At 36.8% G+C, this 22,108-nt stretch overlaps 1 protein-coding gene and 1 long non-coding RNA gene across 4 annotated transcripts in view; one reads left to right on the forward strand and one right to left on the reverse strand.

Moving 5' to 3' along the window:
• HDGFL1 (HDGF like 1) overlaps positions 1 to 22,108 on the reverse strand; it is a 740,887-nt gene that overhangs the window by 88,910 nt on the left and 629,869 nt on the right. The window contains exon 1 of one of the 3 annotated variants that reach the window (XM_082346426.1): positions 1,767 to 10,891. The exons of the other annotated variants lie outside the window; for them this stretch is intronic. The gene's annotated coding sequence lies outside the window, so the exon portion shown is untranslated. Of the gene's footprint in view, positions 1 to 1,766; positions 10,892 to 22,108 lie in introns of those variants that run through there. 3 annotated transcript variants of the gene reach the window in all.
• Positions 1 to 22,108, forward strand: part of LOC309607661 — a 345,875-nt gene that overhangs the window by 87,647 nt on the left and 236,120 nt on the right. The window lies entirely within an intron of this gene.

Raw genomic sequence — 22,108 nt, forward strand, 5'->3', positions numbered from 1 at the left:
CCTTTTCTTGTTCTCCCATCATGACCCAATCCTCACCTTCCATATTTAGCATATAGCTATAGCTCCTTTTAAGAATACTGTTTAGAGCAGTTTTGTGATGTGGTGAGTAAATGTTTAAAACCAAGGAAAGCCTTGAAAATGTGAGCATTTATTTTCTTCATTGAAATCTAAAATACCAAATAGATGCAAAAACATATCAATTTACCCAACATTTCCCCCCAAGGAAAACACTAAGAAAAATGTATGTAGTTTCTACAGAAAAATGTTTGCTATAAGGGAAATCTTTAAGCTCAAAAAAAAAAAAAAAGGCAAGATAAAAGCAATTTATTGTTATGCTGCCCAACATCACTACATGAGATTACTACAGTGATGAAAGATGTTGTCATAATGCATGCAGCCAAGTAAGCTGAATTCAAGTATTGTTGGGAGTTTTCCATTCCTTTTCCTTATACACGGTCCTGTCAGTCTTGAAGCCTCAAGGGACTTACAAAATGTAATTACCAAGGTTTATGATAAGGAATGAACCAAACCAATTGGCAGAGACCAATTTTAAAATGCCAGCCAGCCTTCAAAGTCTTTCCCTGAAACATGTCTTCTGCACATCGATCTTAGTTTACAATGAAGAAAATGTTGCCATTTCTAGGTTCTAACTTCAGTTGGAATTTTCTATCAGGCTTAATGTTGACATGGAGATTAATTTATTGCAGGGAGTTGACAGGTGTAACTATTCCAGTCCACTGAAGATCTTAAACAGGCACCTCTAACATGAGTTTTGCTGAATTTATCTTGGGCCTGGGCTGAGCTGTCCCAAACCTGAACTGAGCATGGGACTGGTCTAGTGGGCAAGAGTAGGGGGCAATGGTTTCTCCATCTCCATTAGATCTATGGCTTTGCCACCAAAGCTGCCAACTGGCGCAGATCTGATGGCTTCAGTAGCAAGTGCAGTGCTTGTATGATGGACAGTTGGCAGCTAACATGAAGTGCTGGGGCATTTCATTGCAACTAGGTCAATAAACTCTGCTCACAACCCACATTAGTTTAATTTGAATGACTGCATCAGTTATTAAAGAGTTCCAGATTATAAAAATTTAATATCTCAGAAGGTTTAGTTTTATATATTCATAATTTTTTATCTTCTAGTTCTGAAAGCAAAGAGGAAATAGAAAAGTCAGATGATTCCACTGGGGTGCAGCACAGCAAATACTCTTCTTTTTGCTCAGCACTCATTAGAGTGTCATGGGTTCTCAGTTTCAAGCTCAATTTAACTGAGCCTTTTGGGCTCTAAGTTTCATTTACTCCAGGCCAAACAAAACTTCCGCATGGCAAAAAAAAAAAAAAAAGAAAAGGAAAAGAAAAAAATCTCAGTGAAGGAAGAACATTTACACAAAGATTTCTGGATATTAAGAAGTCTCCAATAAAACAATGCCTTCATGCAACATGTGAACATAAAACATATGGAACTGATTAGAACTGAGAATGGATTTCTAAAGCTCTTTGGACTAAATATCTTCTGTTGAGCCTATAATCGGACTGCCTCCACATTTTAACTAACTTTTCTCCATTCTCATTTTCCTCTCATGCTCTTCGTATTACTAATCTCTGAACATCTGCCAGCCCCTAAACAATGCCAATTTATCAATCCCTTATACACTATCTGGGAGCAGGACCACTTATCAATTTGAACTCTCTCAAAATAAAAATGACTAAGGTGTCCCAAGGAAGAGGAGTGAATAGAAGGAGAGGATAATCAAGGCAGAATGACTCACCAAGGTTTAGTTCAGGAGATTAAGATCCAGACGCAAGTGACTGAAGGCAAAGAAGCAAACACGAAGAGCCAAGTTCTTTGCTACACGTTGACAAAAAGCTCCCCATTGACTTTCCTGAAGGACTCAGAAGAGGGCCCGAGGTATAATGTGTGTGCTGGTATGGCTGGAATGCACCCACCACCCTTTCCGAAGCACATGGTCAAACACATTCAAGTGTTTGTGACATGGTCCTCTCTAGTTGTTGACCTGAATTTTAGGCGAAAAAGGAATCTATAAGCATTTTGAGAACAAACAGCAAATCTTAATTGTTAAGAGGCTTTCTTTTTAATGGTAAGAAAAGCATCCTAAGATTCTGGATGAGCAGCTTATATTTCTTTCCAAGTCTCCCCTCCCTCCCCCATGTTCCCTGCCACCTATGTCCCCTACTCTGTTCAACAAAAACAATGAGACAGCTGGGGAAAAAGTAGAGAATTTTCTTAAGTTCAAATGGTATGCACATGCCTGGATCAAAAGGTCCCAGAGATGGGCAACAGTCCGTATCTTGCCAGATTTAATTGGCTAATGGGGACCCGATTGTTTCCAGGTATCAATGTGCTACACAAAATGCACAATACTCCCTTCAGGTATTGGACGAAAAGCCCACAGGAGTAAGATGTAACCTGGAAGCTTAAAATGAGTTTCAATAAAGAGAGAAATCAACTTTACTGAGAAGGACAAACAGACAAGTATGAATAAGAAAAAGACTGGATGGCAAATCCACAAACATAATTAAATTCAGGAACGTCAAATGAAGAAAGACACAAACTGGTATGAAAAAATAGAAGAAAACTGATTTTTTGAAGCCTTATGGAAACTCTATAAGAAGATCCTGACTTTTCAGAGGGTTTTTATTTATTAACTTTGTTACTTCAGCTTTGGCAAAACATATGGAAAGGGTTTAACTACCAACCCTGCAAGTAAAGATGTGTTGTCCCAATCCTGTGAAATGCCAAGTGTACAGACAATATAGATATCTTCATTTTTTTCATTTATGTCAACAAATTACCCTTCCATTCTTGACCTATTAAACACAGACATAATCCTTTTCATTTTCTTCAGCTGTCAGAACCATTTGATAATAAGATATCTACTTTATAATGTTTTCAGGAGAAAATATTCAGCAAAGCTTAAAGATTACAAGGTGATTATGTAAACCACGAAGAAGAACTTATCAGGGGGAAGAGGCAACAATGATAAAAGTTTCACAACTATACACTTCCTGAATTTATAATCTACTGGAACCTCTATAAAAAGATTTTAAAATATCTCCAATCTCAAGGTTAAAAACAATATTGGCAATTAACCTTGAGATGGCAGATTTATTGCCTGGTTCTCTTGCAATTAGTCTTCCAGACCACTTAAATTCTATTTTAGCCCATTCTAGAACAGTCACAACCTCCCTTGGCTGCTACCAGTAGGATGACTTACTTATAAGTCAGTGATTCTCAAGGTGTGGTCACAGGACCAGCCTCATTAGCCTCACCTGGGAACTTATTACAAATGCAAATTTTCACACACATCCCTCCTCTTTCTGAATCAGAGACTTGAGAGCTGTAGCCCAGCCATCTGTGTTCACCAAACCTTTTAAGCAGTTGTGATGTACACTCAAGTTTAAGAACCATTGATTCAAACAGGGAATATGGAAACTTCACAGGCTAGGGAATACGAACAAAGCAAAATGGGAAATAAAAAGACATGGATTAATAAAGATGGAAAGAAAAAATGAAAAAAATAAAGAGCACTATGAAAGGGAGAGAACAGAAAGAGATTTATATTTTATGAAAAGAGAAAAGAACACCAAATCCCTTATTTTCACTTCCATGACCTCAGTACCTTAGGTTATTTAGCCAGTTTTGAAGAAATGACTAATTTTTTCTTAGAGACCAAATAATACATTTTTTTCTCAGTTAACACAATCTGAATTACATTGATTCCAAATTGCTATGATTAGAGATGTTATTTTCAAATCAATTGCTGTGAATAAGAACACTTCTGTTATTTGATTGTATCTATGAACCTAATTGTTTAAAATAATACACATTTCTTGTGTTCTTAGAAAAAATATATATCAAGGAATCTTCAGTCTGGTAAGGTGAATTAAGAATAATCTGGAGAGATCTGGGCTTTCCCTACCACTATAGGGCCTTAAGAGTGTTAGAAAGCTTTTCTCCAGGCTTACTATTTATTTATTTGAGAACAATATGCATAGTAAGAGCACAGGTAGGTCATTACAAATTTTACCTGAAAAATCTAGCACTCAAAAACCATCCTGCCATATATGTCACTGCCACCAGACCAGCTAGGTCTCATTGTAAACAGTGGCAGTTACTATTTACTCACAGACCCAGGATCCCCAGATAATCCATTATGCCCCATCACCACTGGATTCAGTTCCCGATTCATGTATTGCCCAGCAATCCCTTTATTACTCATTCAGCAGATTATTCAAAGAGCACTTCTCTGCTTTATTTAATTACTCTCTGGATTGTTAAGCACACACAGATGAACAAGATATGGTGGCCAAGGCTCAACATGTCTAGTCTTGAGATAAAGCTCATGTTCATACCATTGTCCATTTCCCTACCTTCATCTCCTAGAGAGGAAATCATTTTGTGGTGCAGTTCTGATCCCTTGCTTTGGGGTGTAGCCTGGCACAAATCTGAAAAGCTACATGGGCTGAAACATGGAGAGACAGTAGCCAAATGGCACAGTATTTAGAAGGCCTTCAGGTTTCTGTTTGATTGTCTTCACCTCTGAAAAGCCTTCCCTTACCCCATAAATCTGGTATCAACAGTCTTTCTACATGGTCCCATAGAGACAGTTCTGGATACAGTATTCCATTAGTCCAATTAATTAGCCAATCAACTAAACTGTAAGATCTTTCAGTACCAAGTTGTGTTTACCATGTTGTAGTTAAAAGTGGCCCCAATTATGAGATCCTAGCTCATATAATTAGTTAAGTGAATAAGTGGATGAGTATATAAATACATAGTGAGTTGCACTGTGGTTCAGAGGACTTTAAAATTAGGCTCATTGAGGCCATTTAACTTGACAGTAAACTTCTAAGCTGTTTTCCTAAATGTCTGTATCATTTGACATTATCATCAGCATCATATATTTCCAGTTGCTCCACCTCAACACCAGCACTTAGTATTTTTGGTCTTTTTAATTTTAGTAGTTCTAGAATGTATGTAGAGGTATCACATTGTAGTTTTAATTTGCATTTCACTATTAACTAATGATGCTGAACACCTTGTATTTATTAACCATTCATATATCTTCATCGGTGGAGTACTTATTTAATTCTTTTGCTTGTTTTTTTCTTGTCAGTTGTTGGACTTTTAGTTACTGAGTTATAAGTGTTCTTTACCTACTCTGTATTCAAATCCTTTATCAGATACATGTTTTGTAAATATTTTCTCCAATTCTGTGTCTGGTCTTTTCATTTTATTAGCGGTGTTCTTTGGAGAGCAAAACTTAATTTGATGAAGTCCAACATATCATTTTTGCTTTTATGTACATGCTCTGTGTGTGAGATCTAAGAAATCTTGTCCAACCCAAGATCACAAAGATTTCCTTCTAGAACTTTTATAGTTTTAACTCCTACACTTAAGTCTATTATTCTTTTCTGTGATCTAAGAAATCTTTGTCTAACTCAAGGTCATAAAATTTTTCTGCTGTTTTCTTTCTATAGTCCGTAGTTTGGGCACGTATGTTTAGGTCTATGATCCAAACTGAGTTAATTTTTGTATATAGTGTGAGGTAAGATTTGTTTCCCCTATGGATGATTTTGTTCCAGTGCCATTTGATGAAAAGATTCTTCTCCAGTCTATTGAATTAACTTGGCAACTGAGCATGTATGTGTTGATCCACCTCTGGAATCTGTTTTATTCCATTAATTTATATATCAATCATTATACTGTCTTTATTTTTGAAAATTCATGGTAATTCTTGAGATCAAGTATTTCAAGGCCTTCAGTTTTGTTCTTTTTGTTTGTTTGTTTTTCATTATATTGGCTATTCTAGGTCTGTTGCATTTAAATTGTTATTGTATATTTAAATTTTTGGTAACTTCACTAAGAAGCCAGTTGCAACTAGATTTTCTTGGTGAGAAGAATTTTAACTACAAATTCAATGATATAAAGCTATTCATGTTCTTTCTTTCTTTGTGGGTAAGCTTGTATCTCTTTTTGTCTTTGTCTTTCAAGGAATGTCTATTTCATCACACTTGTCACAATTGGCATAAACTTGTTTATACTATTTCCTCAAGTTTTTATCATTTGTAGGGTCTGTTTGTAGGTTCTTACCATCATTTCTGATATTGGTAATTGGTGGTTTTTCCTTTTCTAGATTAATCTTGTTACACATTTAGCAATTTTATTATCTCTGTAAAGAACTAGTTTTTAGTTACTTTAACTTTTTGTTTGTCCATAGTCTATTTAACTGATTCCTGTACTTATCTTTACTATTTTCTTCCTACTTCTTACTTTGAGCTTAATTTGATATTTTTCCTCTTAAATAGAAGCTTAAATCATTGGTTTTAGACCATTTTCATTCCCTATTTGAGCATTTAATGCTATAAATTTCATCCTAAGCACACTTCGGCTGTATTTTACAAATTCTGACATGTTGTGTTTTTGTTTTCATGCAGTTAAGTGGCTATAATTTTTTCGTTGACACGGGGTTTGTAAAGAGTATTATTAATTTCCAAATTTTGGCACATTTTAGAGATACCTTTTTGATTTTTGTTTCTAATCTAATTTTGTTATGATTAGATAATATAGATTGTATTATTTTAATATACTGAATTTTTTAAATGATCAGAATATGATCTATTTGGAGAATGTTCCATGTGTGCTTTAAAAGTATGTGTGTTCTGCTATTGTTTGGTGGCGTGATCTATAAATGTCAATGTTCAGTCTGACTGTTCAACTGTTTATGTCCTTACAAAATTTTGTCTACTATCAATACTTCTATCAATTACTGAAAGAAGACATCTGCAACTTTAGATTTTAATTTGTCTCTATCTTCTTTCAGTTCTGTCACCTATTTTTCATGTATGTTGAAACTGCATAGACATTTAGGATTGCTATACCTTCTTGATGAGATTCCTTCATCCTTAGAAATGACTCTTACTGGTAATTTTTCTTGTTCTGAAATCTATTTTTGTCTGATGTTAATACAGCCACTTCAGGTTATTTTTGATTATCGTTTGGATGGTCTTCTTTGCCCATCCTTTTACTTTTAATACATCTATATTTGTATTTAATGTAGGTTTCTTGTAGACTACATATAGTAGGGACTTGCCTTTTTTTTTTTCTGAATTGGACAATCTCCACCAATTAATTGTCATTTTAAACCATTTACATGTAATAGAATTATCAATATGATTGAATGTAAATCTACCACATTGCTACTTGTTTTCAATTTGTCCCATATGTTTGTTGTTTCTTTTTTCTGTGTTCTTTTGGATTGAGCTTATTTTATTATTATTCCATTTTACTTCTTCTATTGACTTATTAAATTGATCACTTTGCTTTAGGATTTACAATGTACTTTACCTTATTATAATCTTTCTTAAAATATTACATCACTAACACACAGTTTAAGAACCTTATGACAACATACTCCATTTCATCCTGCCATTCTTCAAGTTATAGACTCCATAATACATTATCGTTTTTGCTCTAGACAATATTTTTAAAAGAATTTTACAAATGAGGAAAATATATTTCATCCTTACACACATATTTACCATTCCTGATTTTCTTCATTTATTTGTGCAGATCTGAATTTCTATTTAGTGTCATTTTTCTTCCACATAAAGAACTTCCTTCAGCATTTCTTATAATGAAGGTCTGAAAAAGTCATTATTTAAAGATATTTACACTGAGTATAGATTATTAATTCGACATTTTAAATATTTTTTTCTTTCATCCCATAAAAATGTCACTTGATTTTTGTTGGGTTTGCATAGTTTCTGATTTGATAGACGTCTGAAGTAATTCTTAAGGGATTTTTTTTTTTTTTTTGGTTCTCCCTTTAAATAATGTAGCATTCCTGGCTGTTTTAATATTTATATTTGTCACTAGTTTTCTGCAATTTTACTATGATGTACATTTGTCTGTGTCTTTAAAATATTTACTCTGCTTTGGGTTTACTGAGTTTCTGAAATCTGGGGCTTTATCATTTTCATCAAATTGGGAAAAATTTTATCATTTTTTCAAGTATTGTTTGACTCACCATCTTGGCCTCCAATTAAACGTATATTATACCACTGGATATTATCCAGTGGGTCACTGGACAACATCCAGTGACTACTTTTTAATCCACCATGCTTTAATTTTGAATTTTTCCTATTGTTGTGCCTTCAATTTCACTGGTATTTTTATTCCCAGTGTGGAATCTGCTATAATTCCCATTTAGTGTATTTTTCATTTCAGATACTGTACCTTTTATCTCTACAAGTTATATTTGCATTATTTTTCATACTTTCCATTTCTCTCTTCATCATGTTCATGGTTTCCTTATATCTTGTGCGTAAGAGGCATATTTTCTTTCTGTCAATTTCTTCATCCTATAATTCCTGGATGTTTTTATTGAATTATTCCCTTATGGTTGTGTGTTATATTTTCTGTTTTTTCAAATTTCTAGTGATTTCTTGAAGACTATACATCTAGATTTTTCTGTTTTTGAGCAATTAATTTTGTTGTATTTCTTTAAAGAGCATTGGAACTTTTCCAGCAGATAATTAAGTTAATTGAGGGCTAGTTTGATCCACTTGTTATATGGCTTTAAACCTTTTAGCATATGCTTAGAGTGGTTTTATTTTAGCTCTAATTTTGCCCCATTTCTAAATTATACGTTTTCTAGGGTATCTACTGAATGCCCCAGGTATCTTCACTCTGGATTGAGTTAGAAGGAACACAGAAAATTTCCAGTCCTGTGTGAGCTCTGGGATTTTTTGTCTTATAGCCCCAAGTAATAGTTATTTCTTTGGAAGTTGTCTTTATTGGACCTTGTGTAGTTTCACCCCATGCAAACCATATTCAACAGGTCTCAAGGGGTCTCTTATGCACATTTCAGGACCTCTTTCTCTGTGTAGCTGCCTCCTCCCAGTACTATGCTTCACAAATTCTAGATACCTTGACCTTCTGAAACCTAGTATTGGTCTCCTCAACTCTGCAAGATTGCTAGATTCTGTTTGGATTCCCCCTCCCTGTGCTGTAGTCCAGGAATTTTCTCCAGGCAAAAAGTGCTCACCTCATTTACTTTCAGAAATGTTATACATATAAACATTGATATCTGCCATCAAAGAGAATTTACCTTTTTAATCACAATAAATAATATGCATAAAGTTCAGTAGTAGCAAAGGTGGGGTTTTCTGTGGGGGTACTTTTCTTGGAGGGGGGAGTGAGGGCATAGGGATTCTGTGAGAATTCTGCTGTAACATCAGAAACCTTCAGATGATTTTCTGAAATTTCGTTTCTCAGCTTTCTGATAAACTAGGTTCACAAATAAGGCTTGCCTTGCTTCAGTCACTGGATTCAGGAATGCAAATAAAACGTTAATAAGGCACTTCTGCTGAAGTATCTAGAGCAAAGAGTATTAACCTTCTTCCACCGATAGGGAAACTGTGGCACAGAGCTTTACAAAACTTGTCAAAAGTCACACAGCCAATAAATTGTTGGAGTCAGGAACAATTCCAGTCATTAATTTTTATCTAAGGGTTTAAAATACTTACTGGCTATAGTCCACAAGTGAAAAAGAATTCAGAATGTGTTATTTTGCTGGAAGGCTTCTTTTTCATTAAAAAAAAAAAAAATCAGGATTTTTTTATCTTCTTGATGCCAATGATTCTGTGTCTAAAATTCAGCCTTCAGAATATGACACTTATATAGAATTTTGAATTATTAAAATATCCATTATCTTAATCGTTAAAGTTAAAAAAAATGTTACCCAAATCTTTTCCGGTCTCACAAGCTTGTGAAAAAATGAAATGTGGACCTTAATATCCAGATTTCACTGGTTTACCTCTGAGACCTGATGATTACAGGATCTCAGACCACTATTGAGGTGTCTCCAAGTATTCCAAGAGTCTCTAGAAGCACCTCACATGTGAGTATCAGAGTCAGGATCATCTGTGAGTATAGTACAGGAAACAGACACCACCCTGCCCTCCAGTTCCCAGTATTTCCTATCATTTGGAGTGGGATAATAGCACCACCCTCTCTCCAAACTTCTTTCATGACACACACACACACAGACACACACACTCCTTATTACATATCAGCTCACGAAAAAAAGCCCTTTTGGGAGAGAGAGATCTTTGCATTCACTTAAATTGACCACTCTGCTACAAATACTTGAAATCAATGGCTTCAAGCCTATCACTTTCACCTAGTACGATCCCTTTAGTGACAGTTTCACTATGGAATTGAGTCTCAAGTAGGCAAGCATATTTTTTGAAACCCAGCACCCAATTCAAACCTCCTTCCCAGACATTCTGATATACCATTTTTTCTACTTCACTCTCCAACTCCACCATTGAGAATTGCTGCTCTAAATGAACGCCATGGCTAAGGACTAAACACAAAATACTGTCGATTGCAGGGAAAAGCAATTAAAAGCTTCCACTCATTCATTATAATTCCACATATTCTTCTTACTATTTAGACTATAAATATAAAGTATAAAATGATTCCAGTACAGTGTTGAACTGAAAAGGAATGGTTTAATTCAACCTTTGGCTTCGATGCTCAAATCAAGAACAAAACCCACGTTCTGACACACGGAAGTCTTTTGGTTTCATGTGGCTCAAGCTCAGGAGGGAAACACACTTGGATTTATAGCATAGCCCTTCGACAGGATTACCCAGCAAAATGCCAATGAGAGCCTGAATCCAGTGTAAACTAAAAGATTCAGGATTATTAAAATGTCACTCCCACCTAGTCAGATCTTAATGACTCTGGAGAGATTAGATTGGGTTAATACACTTTTAAATAGTCAAATTATGGATTATTTTACAATGAAGTAACAGATTATATGACTTACTAAATGATTAAGTTTGTTTGAAAAGACAATAACTGTCTTATGAGTAATGATTTACCGAGAAATCTCTGACTACTTGTAATTATTAATAATTTTTAAAAATCAGTAATACATTTTAATCATTATAAGGTTTCTTAATATCATCTGTGATTATAAATATGTTTAAATTTCATTGTGTTTGGATTTCATACATCACATATTTTTAGGCAGATTCAATTGACGTTTTCAAATGCTGATGCCTGTAATCAACTTAAAGTCTTAGAACAGCATTTGATTATCCTTCAAAATTAAACTATACACTAATCTTTAATTTTCCAATCTGCAAACAGGTAGATACATTTTATGAATTACTAGATTTCTGTCTTTAGTTGCAACGTATGTTTATGGAAAATATATTAAGGTGTTCTTAAATAAATGCCCTTTCTATCCAAACCCTTTAAATATAATTTTACTGGAATTCCAATAATAGATCAGATACTCTCTAGCGGCCTGTTATGACATTTGATTCTACCATTTATGTTATTTATGCAAAGAAAAGCAGTGTGTAGCATTCACAATGGTGCTTCCGTTCAGCAAACCAGAAATGGACATATTCCATGTGAACTTTATTACTGTAAAAGAGCAATGCTTCCATATATTATGCATAACAATTTTAGTATATTTAAAAGAAAAACTACAGAATTAGTCACCATTAAGGAAAGTATCTTCTCCTAGGCTTCAGGTCATTTAAAAAAAAATCCCCCAGTTTTCTTAACTATTCGAATCCTAGAATAACTGAGTGTACCTCCCTAGTGCCCAAAGACTGGTGCTCCAAGCTAGATGTTATAGAAGAATGTGCAGCATGTCAAGTGATTCAGAGTGTAAAGAGACTTAGGAAGAGCAAATACACAGAATCCAGAGGCAACACAATAGACTGACCTTCTTATCAACCTCCTTCCCTCCCCTTTCCTTAACCATGTAAAGTCGAGAACAGTAAAAGCATCAGAAGAAATAATAAATGAAAAATGACCCTCAGTAATTGTGGTTTCTCAGCACCTGATTACCCTGCTAGCATCAAAGAGCAAAGGATAAGGGAGACAGGGTAGAGGAGAAGAAAGAAAATGAGAGATTATTTACTGGCTGTTTGAGATCTGGTTACCAGCCTGAAAAACAAGAACAGATGTATTTGCATGATTGTAAAATAAAATGCCTTCCAAATAACTTAATCTTTGGGAATATTATAGTATATACATTTGTTTTTAATTCCCCAGGGATAGGCAACAGACTGTGGGATCCTTTGTTTACCCATGGGTATAAGGACAGAAGATTCTTACATACATCTCTGAACGCATGCTAGTGAATAACATGTGTGAGAACCAAGAGGATTACAGTATTACCTGCATTGTTCTCTGCACTACATCCACTTCAATCTTCAGGAAAATAAAAACAGAAACGGGCCCAGGAGATTATAAACAGGCTGTCGCCACTGAAGTCTGCTCTTCGAATGTCGATGTAGCCCAGGATGCAAGTTTGTTTCTTTAGGTTTTATCAAAAACCCTTTATGAATATGAAAAGAATTAGTGGAGGTGAAATCACCCAAAAGGCAATTACTGTCTTCTCTCCCGGAGGAGTAGATTTCAGCCAAGCACACATAAAAATCTAAAGTTTCTGTCATAGCTGAAGAGTTCAAAGCCAAGAGGCAGAGTACACGGGCTTTGGAGATGTTCGTGGTTAGTGGTAGGTAATAAAGGATATAAAGGCAGCAGCTCAGACTAAATATGAGTTTGGGGGAAAGGGAAGAACAGAGTGCACTGCTGCCCATGTTGTGTTTCCCCAGAACGAACACACTTCTTTTTCCATTTGGCACGAAAAGAACCTGGACCCGTCCCAGCTGGATCATTCAAAGAGCCCTCAAAGTGTTGTGTCTACAGGGCCCACTTTTGCTCTGAACTGGATGACCCTGGGCCAGCTGTCAAAAGGCTGAGCCTCATCGGGTAGCACGAGGCCATCAGGGTCAGATAGAAAAGAAAGCTGACTGGCTCATAGGGTTACAATCACGTCAGGCAAGGTCGGCTCACTTTTTCCATTTCAAGCCCAGGGCTGGCCTGTAATGGTGATCTGGAAATATTAATAACAACACGGACAACCAACACCTTTCAGGGAATGGTTTCAAAAGGCTTTCCAAGGCAAGGCTGGTTATTAATTCCCCAAATGACAGATAAGAAAACTCAAGCAGAAAGAAGGAACATGATTAGACCCAGAGCACACATGTGAGTCGGGGCACAGCTGAAATAAAGACCTCGGGACTACCTCCTCGGATCATGTTCTGTCCTCCAGAATTGTCTGACTCCCCTGGGCCTACTGTCCTCACAGACTGACTGCTCTGCTCTCAGGAGCTGCCCAGACAGGGCAAACTCTCTGCATTCGATGTGCTGTTGTCAAGCTTTCCTATCCCATTAACTCACCTCCCAATTTAAACAGGTACAGAAGTTGCCTACACTGTTTCTGTTTTTGTTTTTGTTTTTCTTTTAACATGCATTAGAAACCTGCTGCATATACAAGATAAGGACCAAAACAAAATGCAGAGTTAAGAAAATAGACAGAAATGTTTACTTCTCCCAGCACAAGAAGGTGTTTCAATGTATCCACATAGATACACTCACCCCAAAGGTACAATCGCTCATGTTCCCTTGAGTAATTCAAACAATAATTATTCATTTGCTTGAGATTTATCACTTAAAGTAGGATCAGTTTTTCAAAATTTTCTATAAAGCTTGTCAGATACTATGACTCTTCTGCTTTTCAGTCTACCGTGGTTTTGGAATCACAAAAATATCTGGGAGTTCTTTTCAAGTGATCAACATACATTGACTAAGCACTTAACTAATATTATTAAAGAGGTAGTATAATCTTGTGATGGGGAGCAGGAAAGTGTGATTAGAGCAGCAAAGCTCCGCTCTTTATGAACTATGTGACTTTGGCAGGGTCCTTAACTTCTCTACCCAGTTTCCTCATCTGTAAAATGGGAACAAGAAGGGTCACCTGCTTCTGATGGCTGTTGAGAGGATGAATGAGCTCACATATGCAGAGGGCTTAGGACAGCGCCCAGCACGTAGTCGCAACTGTATGCGTGTCCCTCCACCACAGAGCTTTCACTTTATAGTGAAAAAGAACAGTTCTATGCAATGATTCCTGCCTGGGGAACACTACCCAAATGAATAAGTGGAAAACTAAGTATGCATGTGGCATAGCATTTGGTTGAAAGACAATACGTAGTGAAGGTAGTTAAGCAGAATAGTAGTTGCAGTAATCAAGAAAGATTTCCTGGAGGAAAGGACTGAGGTTTTCATCAAAATAGGAAAAATGCTCCCTTTAGTTTCTTTGTCATTCATAGTCTCACTTACATCATATACCCATTAGAGTAGGGTTACTCTAGGGAAAGACTGCATTCAGAAATAATTATACATTTATAACAGTAAAAAAAAAAAGCAAATAAGAAACAATCCAAAGGTGGTCAACTGATGAAAAAATGGTTCCTAGATCTCAGGAAGCTCCTGGTATTCTAGGATAAGGATGACAGTAACTATTAAAGAAATAGAATCTCTGCCTTCTTATAACTGCACCTTAAAATAACCTTGGTGTTCTGCTTTATTAACCAAGGCCCTATTCTGCCTACTGGACCCTTGTCTAAGGTCTCCTTTTGTATTCATCAAGTATGTTTCTTTTTTCCCCCTACAACCTTCTAAGCACTGGGTGCTGGACTGCTCAAATTCGGGAAAAAAGAAGACACATTCCTTATCCTCAAAGTGCTCCTAAACCAGTATATTTTAATTAATACTTTAATTTCTCTGCTCACAAGTTCTCATATAATCACTTGTTTAAATTGAAAAATCAAAAAAAGTGTGAAGGAGATTAACAAAACAATCATAAATCCATCACATAGAGATAATCACTCTGGTATACTTCCTTCTTGTATTTTTCATATTACAAATAGAAATGCACATGCATATAATTATGACTATATTGCATGTACAGTTTTAAAACCGGCCTTTATCATCTACATCTAAAGCATTTTTTTAAGCCCTTAACATTTTCTTTAAATGTATCTTTTTTTTTTTTAATAAATTTATTTATTTATTTTTGCCTGTGTTGGGTCTTCGTTTCTGCGCGAGGGCTTTCTCTAGTTGCGGCGAGCGGGGCCCACTCTTTTTTTTTTTTTTTTTTAATTTATTTATTTATTTATTCTTGGCTGTATTGGGTCTTCGTTTCTGCGCAAGGGCTTTCTCCGGTTGCGGCAAGCGGGGGCCACTCTTCATCGCGGTGCGCAGGCCTCTCATTGTCGTGGCCTCTCTTGTGCAGAGCACAGGCTCCAGACGCGCAGGCTCAGTAGTTGTGGCTCACGGGTCTAGTTGCTCCGCGGCATGTGGGATCTTCCCAGACCAGGGCTCAAACCCGTGTTCCCTGCATTGGCAGGCAAACTCTCAACCACTGCACCACCAGGGAAGCCCTGGGGGCCACTCTTCATCGCGGTGTGCGGGCCTCTCACTATCGCGGCCTCTCTTGTTGCGGAGCACAGGCTCCAGACGCACAGGCTCAGTAGTTGTGGCTCACGGGCCCAGTTGCTCCGCGGCATGTGGGATCTTCCCAGACCAGGGCTCGAACCCGTGTCCCCTGCATTGGCAGGCGGATTCTCAACCACTGCACCACCAGGGAAGCCCTAAATGTATCATTTTTAATGTAGTATAATATTCCATTATATGGATAGTCTATGATATAATCATTTCAACATTAAAGATGAAATTAATTCTTTCACTAACGGAAGTCATTGTAAATAGCTGTATATCCACGGAGATGGTGTGCTGGATATAAGGAATTAATCTTCTGAAAAACATGCTACCTTTATATAGTCAATTTCCATGAGCTGTGTTAAGATAAAGCAGTCCTCAGAGCAGGCCAGGACCTCTCACATGTCCCGTGGCCTCCTTCTACCATATTCTCATTCTGCAACCTTTTCCCCCAAGATTGGGGAGCTTTACTGGTTAGACAGGTTTCCCATCTTCTGGACTTTTGGCAGGGGGAAGGCCACATACATGTGAGTAGCTGGGAAAAAACAATCCAAATTAAACTTGTTAAACAAGTTTAATTAAACAATCCAAATTTCCTCTTGTATCAGTTTTCTACTGCCACAGTAATGCAGCATGACAAACCATCCCAAACTCGGTGGCTTAAAACAATAAGCCTCTGTTTTGCTCGTACGTCTCCAGGTCAGTGACTCCGGTGCGCTCAGCTGGGCTTAGCTGGACAGTTCTGGCCTGGGCTCACCCAGCTGTTGCTGATGAGGATGGCATCAGCCAGGAAAACTGGGATGATCTGGCTTCCCTCACCTGTCTCACCTTCCAGGAGGCTCCCCCGGGCACATTCTCACAGAAATTGCAGAAGAGCAAAGGCAAGCAGAAACACACAAAGGCTTTTTCCAACCTCTGCTTGTGCTATCTCTGCTGACATCTCATTAGCCAAAGCAAGTTCCAAGTTCTGCTCAGATCCAAGGGACAGGGCGGTAGATGCCACCCTGTTAGTGAGAAAAGCTGCAAAGTCATATGACCAAAGGCACCATGACAGAGAAGGGTGAAGAATTAGAATCGTTAATATAACCGATCTACCACAACCTTATATTTTTCAAGGACAGCAACAATAATAAAACAAACAAGATAATTCAGGTTTTCAAGAGGTAACTAGGTTTAATACTCTAAAGTACTACAGAAAAGAAAAAGATGACCATAAATGAACAGAGCAAAACAGATACTGAAAAATTGAGGGGATTGTCTTCAAAACTTTTCTTCAATATCCTATGGCAGGATGGCATACCTCTTGATTTCTTATCCCCTTTTCCTAATGGCTAATGGTAGAGGCTTATGTTTAGAAAAGTTGATACAAATAAAGTAGTAAAGAAGACCACAAAAAAAAGACAAAGAAATAAAACAGAATTTTTGGTAAATAAATATTTTTAATTAAATAATTTTTAAAAATAGTCATTTTAGCTTAATTATAATCCTTAAAATAAGCCATATAGGTATGTTTTATCTCTGGATACAAAATGAAAACTTTCCCAAGGTCACTCAGTCGGGTGGAATAGAAACTGAGATTTAAATGTAGGACTAACTTCCAGGGTATGTAATATACAGCATGGTGACTAGAGTTATCAGTACTGAACTGCATATTTGAAAGTCATTAAGAGAGTAGATCTTAAAAGTTCTCACCACAAGAAAAAATTTTGTAACTATGTGTGATGATGGATAAATAAACTTATTGTGGTGCTCATTTTACAGTATATTGTATATATATAAAATTACGTTGTACACTTAAAACTAATATAATTTATATGTCAATTATATCTCAATTTTTAAAAAAATGTAGGACTAACAAACACAAATGTTGCTTCCATGTTATATCAGAAACAACTTTTGAAATTGAATAAATTCTGTTCCTTATGCCTAAAATATTTTTCCCTCTCTCACCACCTAGTTAATTCTTCCCCTTCCTTGAATCTGTTCAGTTCAAAATTCACATATTTGGAGACACCGTCTTGATCTTCCTGACCAGTTGGAACCCTTCTCGTACACTTCTTTTTGAGCCATGTACTTCTTCCAACAGAGGCCATGGTTTTATATTTGTTCATGAAATAATTAAATTGCATATCTCTCTCACTAGACTGTCAGATCCACGGGGGCAAACACTTTTTTTCTGCTTTGGCTCACTTCTACCTGTGACCCAGCATAGTTGCTGTCATATGATAGCTCTCAATATATAAACAGTGAATGAAGGAAGAAGTAAAAAGTAATCAATGGGAGAGCATGTTTATTGGAAAGATGAGATAGTCTTCTAGATAACACAGCACATACATGGGTGATGAGTCCTAAAAAGTTCTTCATAGTGAAGATTTAGGTAATACATTTCCAAAAGAAGGAACTACATCTAAAATACATGTTTTAATATTCCTATGCTGAGTGTTCAATACACAAATGTTTCTGCACACAGCAACAACAGCATTTCATGTTTTTCTTAGTGAGAACCAGAGAAAGTCAATGTCAGAGACTTATCAAACAAATGCAGCTCCTCCCATAGGATAAGCCTCTTTCTTTCCATCATTTTCAGTAAGAGAGGAAGATGAAAGGGAGGATATATATTTCAGATGTGATTCAGAGCTGGCTGATGCAAAACCGAAGCCTTTACTGAGACACTCTGCAAGTGTGTAATATTACCTGGAGACAATTTAGAATTGTGTGCCTTGTCTTATCACTTACTTGCTGGTGTTACAGTACCTTCTGTATAGGACAAGACTCACCTACTGCTACCTTGCTTGCCAAGGAATATAAGTTTTTCTGGTTGCAAACCAAAAGCATAAAGGGGTGTCTTTTACCAATCCTGAGAGAATGCACCTAAGATTGGGGTTTTCCAGAGATTCATAATGGAATTGGAAACTGCTTCAGGAAGGAAACTTTAGTGTCTGCCTGTCATGGCTGCACATGGAATGATGTATGTTCTATAGCATCAGAGCTCCAGATGAGTATCTTATGTACAGGGACATGCACATCTCACACACTGGTTGTACTTCCTTCAGAATTCTCAGAATACCAGAGTTTATGACACTAGATTAAACACTGCCATTCTGAAGACTAAACATGCAAATGGAAAGGAAAGGCCCTTTCCTGGTAGACTCAGAAACTCTATGATATAATTTTAAGACCAGACTTCAGAAATACAGTCAACACAGAAGCAAAAGTGAGTTGAGGCATAAGGGTAGCTATATCATTTACTTCACTTCATCTTGGCTGCAACGCTGCTGCCCTAAATAACTAACTTATTGAATCATTGCTTTTTCATTAGGACAGGTTCACATATATCTATGTATAATTCACTAAGGAAAAAAGTGTTAACGTGGACTTTTTTTCTTTCATATGTACTTGGAATTATCCAGTAAATGTGTAATTATGAAGGAGGCACAGTGTTTACTATCTGGTAAATACTGAAGTAATAATTCAATGTGAGCTTAGAAAATGAGTGACAGAAAGAGGTAGAGAAAAAAGTAAATGAGAGAAGGGAGGGAAGGAGGAAACAAGGAAAAGAAGAAGGGAAGGAGAAGGGAGGGAAGAAGAGAAAAAGAAATATCTGTCTATATTATGCTTGTGTATTTCCCTCAATGAACACTGTTGTCTCAGCAAAAAAAATCTTACTTTCTACTCGCAGACTCCACTGGAATATATCCTTTTCCCAAAATATCATATTTCACTTAAAATTTTGATAAAAATGTTATAATATTTTGATAAAATGTTTCCTCTGCCCTCTCCTACTTTAATTCCTTCAACTACTCTGAATCACACAGATTCGTGATAGGTCCTAAAGTTAGAAATTACCAATATTTATTTTATTAGGTCAAGAAACTGAGATTAAAGAAGGTGCACATATAAATAAACAATTGTACTAACAGACTAACATGGTACAACAAATAAGATATCATCATGGCAAAAAAGAAGAAATGGAGAAAGGGGAGAAAACAGAGATGATGCTTGATCTAGGTCCTAAAGAATCAGTAGAGACTCACCAGAAAGATGGCAGAGGGGGAAGCAAAGCCTTAGATGCTGAGGGAATAAATGCAAAAGCATGCAACTTGAAGTAGCAAGGTGCACCCAGGGACCTATGATGGAAGTATAGTTTGTACACAGAAGAAAACAGAAGGTGAGATGGGCGAGTAGACAAAGACCAAATCACAGAAGACCTTGAATGGCATACATAGATGATATTGATTTATTTCACAGCCAGTAGATTTGAAACAGGGAAGTAAAGTAATATTGTTTTCATTAAAAAACAAAACCAAAAAAACGCTTAACTACCAACAACGTGGAAGACAGACTTGGAGAAACCATAGAGAGAAAGACCTATGAGGGAATCCTTAAAATAGTCCACAAGAGAGCTGATGAAGACCTGAAAAAGGGCAGTAGTGCTGGGATTGGAGAAGGGTTGACAGACTGAGAGATGTTAAGTAAGGAGAACCTGTAATATCCAGTAACCAGACGGGTATGAGAGATTAGGTATTGGCAGAAAGGGAGAAGTTTGTAATTATGTCCAGATTTTTGGTATATACATAATATAAGAGCAAGTCTAGGGAAAAAGATACTTTTGGTTTTAAATATGTTGGATTTTCTTGTGGGATATCCTGTTAGTAATTAATAGCAGGGAGCCAAAAAAAAGAAAAGAAAAGAAGAGTAGAGAGCTAAAGAGAGAAGCCTGGAACGGAGGTACTGATTTGCAGTCATCAGTATCCTGGTAGCGCTGGATGCAGGCAGCATTGGAAAGGTTGCCATGGGAGTGCATGGAATTGAAAAGAGAGACTGGCTAAGCGCAAACCCAAGGAAATACCAACATCTAAAGGGTACATAAAGGAAGAGGCGATTATGACAGGGGGAAAAAGGGGAAACAGGAGAGAATGGTGTCAGAGAAGACAGTGCAGGAAAGATTTTTATGGATAAGGTCGTGCTCACTAATGAAGCCACAGAACTTCGGTTAGCTTTATGTAGTATGGACATCATATGCTGTTTGAGTTATTACTTACAAAGTGAATTTAGAGACTAACTTAGAACCTAAGTTTTTGGCCATTACAGTCCCTTTTGGTTAGATTGAATTAAACACTCAGAGAACCAGGACAGTTTCTTATCCATGTTTTTATACCCAGCAGCACCTGACACAGAACATACATAGAAAATAAGCACATAATGCTTGACTGTGAATATTGCTGAAGAAAGGAATTAACAGATTCTCAGGTTTTAGTGAACTTGCATCGTCACTCTGACAATGAATATGTTTTTCAGTTATATAAAACTTTAATATGTAAATGACTCTGAGAGAAAGAGACAGAGAGAGAGAGAGACAGAGAGAGGAGAGTCTCCAGGTTTGAAAACACTCATTCATTCATTCTGTGTGAATCACATTCTATCACAGCTAGCAGGAAAAAGTACTTCTGATAGGTCTGGGCAAGCTGAATTTGCTTAACTTCCTCTCTTCCAATAACTTGCTTCAACTGATCTATATTTTTGCCATTTCAAGTCTACCGTCATCTTTTACCAGTTTTAGCTGCATTTTCAGCCTCCAGTTTGCTACTTTGGCAGAGTGAAAGAGATTCTAAGCTTGGCATTGACATTTTTTATTCACTCGAAATAATAAAAAGGGTAAATTTCTCTCACCATTCGTGTCATGTGAAAATAAAAAACCAATTACATCGGTCACCAATCTTGCTCAGTTAGGCTGACATGAGTTTCAGTCTTAGTAGATGGGATTGAGATGTTGTTTGCTCAAGGGTATACCCCTCAACCTGTGGCAAGTTAAGACACTGATATCATGAACGACTTGGGCCCCATTACTATCACAGAAAAGTTAAGTCACAGGGTGGTCAGTTCTAGGCCTCTCTGCTGCTCCAAAAAGAAACACAGGAACCAATTACAAAACACATTATCTCCCTCCCCCTTTCTCAATAAAGCCCATCACACACAAAGTTCAGAAATACACCCCCCACGAGAGTTATTGTGGGGATCAAGGGAGATGAAGCATGTTAATGGGCTTATAAATTACAACACATTATAAGCAAGTCATTCATGGCTTGCTTGCCCAAATCCATCATAACTCCAAATGCAGCTCAGTGTAGAACAAGAGCATGGGGCTAACAGGGGACAGTTCCCAGGAGTTAAACCTACAAGTGGAGTGAGGCAAGCTATGGGGACAAATAGAGAAGCAGACACTCAGAGGGCCAAAGGGGTATGATCGCCAACACTGGAAACACAGGTGAGCAGTTGGTAATAAGAAATCAAGTCGTTTCTGACGGGCATGGCCCTATGGAGACTTAGGGACATCCTAGTCAGAGTAAGGATTTGATGCCCCTTGAAAATAGTATCTTTAAGTCTTTATTAAACATCTATTTAGACGACCGGAAGAAACTAATTTTCTATTATAAAATATTTCATCTTCAAAATAAGGAAATCATTACACGCACTTAATGTAAAGTAACATTTTATTAGGTATTGCCCTAGAACTATGATCTTATGCAATAGACAGATATTTGAAAGGCCCATAAAATGACTCAGAACAAATAATAGAGGAATCACTTATTCATGGCAAATCATGGCAAGTCAAGCATTGTTTGGTTTTAGAATTTCACTTGATTCCAGGTGCCAGTTAAGTGGCTGGTCTTCAAGGCAGGTAGAATTACCACTTGCAACTCTTACTTG

The sequence above is a fragment of the Balaenoptera borealis genome (genome assembly GCF_965194805.1).
Source record: "Balaenoptera borealis genome assembly, chromosome: 12".
Classification (NCBI taxonomy): domain Eukaryota; kingdom Metazoa; phylum Chordata; class Mammalia; order Artiodactyla; family Balaenopteridae; genus Balaenoptera; species Balaenoptera borealis.